Source organism: Lycium ferocissimum, chromosome 5, assembly GCF_029784015.1.
Source record: "Lycium ferocissimum isolate CSIRO_LF1 chromosome 5, AGI_CSIRO_Lferr_CH_V1, whole genome shotgun sequence".
In the NCBI taxonomy this organism is placed as follows: Eukaryota; Viridiplantae; Streptophyta; class Magnoliopsida; order Solanales; family Solanaceae; genus Lycium; species Lycium ferocissimum.
Window position 1 is genome coordinate 37,363,324 of NC_081346.1, and position 7,106 is coordinate 37,370,429.

The window sequence follows — 7,106 nt, forward strand, 5'->3', positions numbered from 1 at the left end:
AAAACTGCTACATTGATTAAGTTCTGCGAGTAAGTTATTATCAGGACCGAGATCCATGTTTCAGAATTCAAACTTGCTTGCTTCATGTTGTTGAAGAATGAATGTGTTCAATAAAACTTGTATGATACATTTATGTTTGACCTGTCTGTGTTGTGTACTAGACAGAATTTGAATTTGGGAAGAGGACATTTTAGTTAACATAAGGTTGGTGGGAATCCTTACTCTCGAACTTGAGCTGTTACATTTAGACCTTAATGTGCATTGTAGTGTAATTTGGATTGAAAGGATAAAGTTGTACTCTGTTTAATAAGGTTTGTCTCTATATTGTTGGTTTTAAAGTCCTAGCATGTTTAGAACTATGGGATAAGATAACTAAACACTGAGTCCGCGTCAAATATAAATAAGTGATAAGCTGAAATTGGTTTAATGTTGTTGTTTGAGGATATTGTGAGTACTCTTAAAACAGTTTGTGAACCACTTGGCATAGGGTGGTCTTTTCAAAGACACCTCAAAGAGGGGGGCAAGGAAGAGTCAAGCATAGCTTGACTAATAGTACCTACCCTCCAAATGAGGGGTGTCATGACACAACCTATGGATCATGGGGGGCATTCCTGTCATGAAGGTGCATTGATCTTCCTTGATCTCACCATTTAATCAAAGTTTGGAAATAGAAAAGGGTGGAAAAAAGTTAACTGGTTTAAATGTCTAAGGGAACTTAGGAAATTAGGAAGAAGAAACTGGTTATTTCAATAGGGTGATTTTTGCTTTCTTTCTAAGGAAATGGACTAGTTTAAGGTTGTTGATAATAAGTGTCCTTTTAGGAGTTTAAATAAATCTTGAGTTGCAAAGAGTTGTTTTAAACCTTATGTCATTCTTTTTCTGTGAGGCTTGGTGACATACATAGCTGCTCATTTCTCTTTTTATTTAAGTGGCAATTCACATGAAATCTTGTTGTGTATATGCTCTTACTATTGTTGATTAAAACAAAAGGCTCATTTCTGTGGGTTTTCCTGGGAATATAAATTTGCTCAATCTCAGTTCATTTAATGTTGTTTTAATTCAGATTTCTTGGTGTTCCAACCCTGCTTTGGTGATAAGTTATAGGATTTTTCTCTTTACCTGCATCTCTCTACTGTGTTCCTGTTAATTGCATGAAGTAGTTCTCACACTTGCTACTCTGAGGTCTGCTAACATGTGAAGCTGGTGAATCATTTATTTGATGTGCATAAGAGTTAAGTTATACTTGAATTAGCTTTGGTTTTATCTTTGAACACTGTTCTAGGGGGGGAGGGAGGGGGGACTAATTAGGTGAATGAAATGATCTTGAGGCTAAAAGTTAAACACATAGAACATACACAGAATATACATAGGCTAATGAAAAGGAAGAGGGATATACATATGGTATACACATCACATGTGTATATCATAGTATACTATGTGTATATAAGGAAACAGATCAGTTATAGATAGGGTGTATACATGAATAAAGCGAATAGAAACTTCACTGAAGCTTTAAACTTTCAAAAAAATGCATTTTCCTTTTAAAGGCAGTTGGGCCTAGCCCAATTCAGGTTAAATTAGAAATGGGCCAGTCTTTCATTAAGCCCCAGTGGCAAAGGAAAAAGAGGATGGGTTTTTGTTGGAATCATCTATTGATTAAGTATTTTGAAGTTGTTATGTTATTTTTCATGTCATCACACTGCCATATCTGTCTCAGTTTCCTTATTATGACTTTGAGTTTATTTTTAGTATTGTTTGTAATTAAATTTCTTCCACATGTGGTGATATTTGTGCGCAATTATGGGACTCTAGTTTTATCCTATGGCAACACTGGTTTGGGGAGTTGAGGTGATTTGGGGGGACAGGTCTTAACCTTTCCCCGATGTTCAACCATGCCTGGGGTTCATGAAATCCCTTGGAACTTGTACGGCGTTGGGAATACGAGTGGTGACAACTTTTTCCCTTGTATGGCATGAGTTACAATTCGGTGAAGCCAATAGTATACAATCAAGTCCTTTAATTGTGCACTTTGTAACCAAATTTGATATATATATATATATATATATATATATATATATATATATATATATATATATATATAGTTATGTGTATAATTATACTAGTGATAGGTTCAGTAAACGTAGACTAACTTGGTTCCTTTTATTTTTCCTCCTCTCAGTGCATGGCCAGTTGGGTCGAAGTCCAGCCACCCTGCCCAGTAGGAAATTTTCCTTCAAAAAATTATTGAGTCCGATGAAAGAAAGGGAAGCTAATATTATTGAAGGCCCAGTCATGGGTGAGAATGATATGAAGGCCCAACCATGGGTAAAAATGGTCAACTAGGGGTTTGGTACACCCCGAGCCTATCCTTCCTCCTTAAATTTCATCAGGCCAGTTCCTTTTGTTGATTAAAGTGTTGTATGTGTATGTTGTAAAACAAACTCACACTATTATTGGAATCATTTATGGTTTGAACTAGGCATCTTATGTAAACGGTACATATGTCGTTTAGTTCGACTTTAGCGCCCCCCTCCCCCCACACATGATTTTCAAAGCCCGGCTTAATATAAACTATTTTGAAAGAATAAAAATGGCTAAGTAAATCAGTAAAAAGGAATGAAAGGGATGAGTTTATTTACTGAAAAATATTTCTATCATCTTCCTAACAAAGAAAGACCAGGCTTGACATTTTTCTTTAAACCAGAAGAACATTTTCTTGTTGTAAACTCAGTTTTCCAAAAGCTTTCTTCTAAGTCCAGGCAGAAAAATAATTTCAAAACTGCGCGTAAATGTAGTATGCTTTAAATGCCAGAAACAAGTTCTTTCTTTGGACTAAAAAACCAGTCAGAAAAAATGATTTTAAATTCATATATAGTGTATTCATTCACCAAAACGCAAGTATTTTCTCTAGGATAGGCTCAGTTAAAAGATTAAGGAATTTTTTAGGGTTAAGGCCCAACCTAAAATCACACTTTTAAAGTCCCACTTAACCAAATTTTTTTCAGAAAAGATGAGAGAAAACACGTTTTGGGCTAAGCCCGGTGACAAAAGGGAAAACGAGATTCTGGGTTAAAAACCCAATAGACCTTAACTAATTTTTTCCAGAAAAAGCATAAATTTGGGCCAAAGCCCCATGTCAAAAATGTTACTTTTATTTTTTACAAACATTGGGCTTTGAGTTAAAATTCCAGGTCCAAGAAAGATAATTGGATTATATAAACAAACCTCTTATAAATTAAATCTGTGTAAACCATTTGTAAACATAAAGTTTTAGATAAGGACTTTCTGAAAAAAATGTATTAAACGGATTAACCCAGACCATGTATGAGTCAAGCATAAACAAAATTTATTTATCCCATACTTTAAATGAACTTTTTATCTTTACAAAAACTACTGCTATCCTTATAAATGAAAGGAACTAATTGTATCCGGATATTATAAATCCGAACCTAAATACCCTATATGTAAAGGGAATACATTCAATTCTTTTCAAAAATGATATGCAAAATGACAGACTTAAACACCAAATAAACTGTTCATGCAAATACTCACACATTGGAATTCGAAGGTCAACTGTATAGTACGGATTCTTAATACTAGGGTGCCTAACACCTTCCCTAGGGGATCACCAGAACCCTTACCTAGAACTTTGGATTAAGAAGAAATTTTTCACGGTGTATGAATAAACCCTTCAAAACTGATTTTCCTAATTTCCCAAAAAAATTAGATGGCGACTCTTTTAAAACAAAGTCCGAAAAAGCACTAACAATTTCAGAGTAGCTTTTCCGAGCGCTAACCCAGCCCGTGAAAATGCGAACCGTCGCAGTCGTTTAAATTACAGGAGACTCGTCTAACGAGACAGACCCAGTAACTATCTTACACCGACAAATCAGATGTGATTACCGTAACAGTACTTTGGAAGTGTAAGGATACCGCAGGATTGTAGTTCAGTCATATACTTTTAACTCAACCATAGCACATTATACTAGCCCCGTCTTATGACTAGATGAGACTCTAGTCCAGAAGTTACAGCACAGCCCAGCACAAGGCACTAGATCTTGAGGTGATCTCTTATTCATGATTTACAGTTCTTATGGTTGACGGTCGTGTGAGACCAAGTGTTGCTATTTATAGATATTTGCCCTGTGTGGCATGTATAGTGTGTTTTCTAGCTGCGTACAGGTTGGGTTTTAGTTCAGTTTATAGAGAAGACTCTAGCAACATTTTCGCAACTCTCTAAGAGTTAACATTCAAGGACAAATGTTTCTAAAGAGAAGAAGGATGTTACATCCCGTACTTTTGTACGTTGGATTTGTCGTAAGTTAATCGAAATAAGTTCAAGAACAAGATTATTTTTGAGGTTATAAGTATTTATGCTATGTTTAAATAATAATAAGTAAGCGTCGTGAAAGTTAGAGGCTAAACAAATCGAAGAGTATAAGTTTCATCAATTTAGTACCCCGGGCTTTCGGGCTAGGGTTTGAACCGCTCGACGCATGTAGGTAGACCCAAGCCCGGGAGAATTTTGGCCATAGTCAAGTATACAAATAAAGAGCTCGTTGTATAAAAGTATGGTCTCGAAATGAAATAGGACTTAAAAGTGTGATGACAGTGATTCGAAATAATATTTTGTATGTGCCAAAAGAGGCTATAGATTAGGGCTATATCGCATGATCATGATAATAAGTGTATGGACTGTGTTAAATATAATTTATTATTTAAGTGAATTGTGATCAAGAAATTAATTATGTGTGCAATTGATTAAATATTGGAATAAAATAGGAGAGTACGGAATTAATTAATGTATTAATTAGGATTAAGTGGATGAGGGCTTTTGGTGGGCGGCCACATGGCACTAATTAAGCCAAAGGTATCACTAAGTTGGGCATATATGAGTCATAGCACCTAAAGTGCATTGTTGACATGTAATACCCCGTACCTTCAACCTAAGCTTTGACCATGATTCTAGACTTAGAAAATCAGATAAAGAATGTGGGAATTGGAATTTTCTCTTCAGTTATCAGATGGAGGTTTACGCCCCAGAACACGGACCGTATTCAAGTATATGGATCGTATTTCAAATCGTAAGTTGGCATCAACATCATTGAGCATTTTGGAATTTGGCTTGAGGGATATACATTGTTAAATACGGCCCGTATTTAACAATGTGATTGGAATTTGGGAAAACTTCCTTGATGAAAGTTGTAGAGCTTTGAAATAACTTTCCAACGGTATATTATGGGGGTCAAACGGATATCTGTACAAAGAGTTATGACCATTTTACTGAAGAGTCGCAGAGCAGTCCAAACAAAATACGGACTGAAATACGGCCGTCTTTCAAAATACGGCCAGTATTTTTTCGGGCGTAAAATTTAATGTTCCAGAATAGTATATATTCATCCATATCAGTCCAAATCATTATTTTTCATTCCTTCAAGTCCTAGAACGACCTCCTACCCTCTCCCATCATCAAGAACACCAAGGTAAGCCTATTCTAATCATTCCAAGTTAATTTTAATATATATCCTTGTAATCTAAACAAGAAATCATCATTCCTAACCTAGGGTTTTCAAGAAAATCCATCTCAAGGTTCAACATTTTGGAAATCTTCTTCAAAGTTGAAGTCTTTAATTCAAGTTTTGGAGCATTACCAGGTATGTGGAGTTACTATCTACGTGTGGGAACATCATTATTCTTCCCTACGCCTCTTAATCCATAAAGTATGAATCTTTATGAAAACTAGGGTTCTATGCCATGCTCATAACAACCATAGGTCCATGTCCATGATTATATTATATATGAATTGCTATTATTCTATCATTGTGTTCTTAATAACTCCATATGATTATTGAGAATCAGTCCGTAATCCATCCTCTTTCACCGCTAACCGCCGCCTCTGTCCAGTATTATGATCAATTACCACCATGCACAACTATTATCCTCAGCCACAACCACCAGAGTCAGTCGTCAACACTACTAGCCACCATTTATAATTATTGCAATAATTTATAATTATCATCCACCACCATTGCACCATCATTTTTATCATCTGAAAGTACATCGTTTTAGCAATACGCACATTCATTAAAACAAAACCTTTTGTTTGTTGTGAAACGAGAGAAAAAGCCTCTTATCTACTAATTAGTTGAATAACAATGTACACGACAAGCCTTAGGCTAAAATGTGTAAAGAAAAGTTATTCTCTACGTTAGACAAGCAATGATCTTACAATTAGCACTACTTCCCTGGCCAGCCACCATCATCGCTAGCTACTAACAACAACTATCACCATCAATCAATACCATCCATCCGCAAAGCCGACTTGGATTAGGAACAAGAATCTTGGCTGCACACACAAGAGGAAATTATGCAGATAAAGGATAGCAACACAACAGTAGCAGCACCTGACATACATGGGAGGAAAGCCAAAGAAAAACACATAGAGAATGAGAATAGATTTGCTGCACTAACAGAATCTTTCCCTTTAGATGCACGTGTGGAAGTCTCCAAGGAGACCATGGAAGAAGATACAAACTCAGAAGAAATCAACAGTGTGCATACTCATGATAATGAGATTGGCACAACCCAGGTTTATAGTGACAGTGAGATGACCCTGAATAGCAAGGGCACTCCAACTGCCAGAAGGAAACTCATTTTTGATGCGGATCCTCTGAATATCAATAAGATTGTTGATTCTAACAACTTATCCCCTAGAGGAACATGTATCCTCAAAGGAGACAAAACTGGTACCCCTCAAGTGTCCAGATACAACACCCCTACCTCTAATGATGTTTAGATTCCTATCTTGGAATGCTAGGAGCATAAAAATACTAGGTGCTTGTGAGAGGTTAAAAGGCCTCAAGACACAGTATCAGCTCCCCTTTATATGCATTTAGGAACCTAAAAGGAAATCTAAACACCTTACTATGTCACACCCTAACCTTATTGGGGTGTGATGGGCACCCGACCCCACGTCCGGAGCCGAGCGAACCCACAGACTCTTGTTACGCACATAAAGTCACGCCAAACTTTTTGAATCAAATAAGATAAAATACATAGCAAAATTTTCAGCAATCTCCTTTCTCGTAGCCTCTAAATCGAACAAA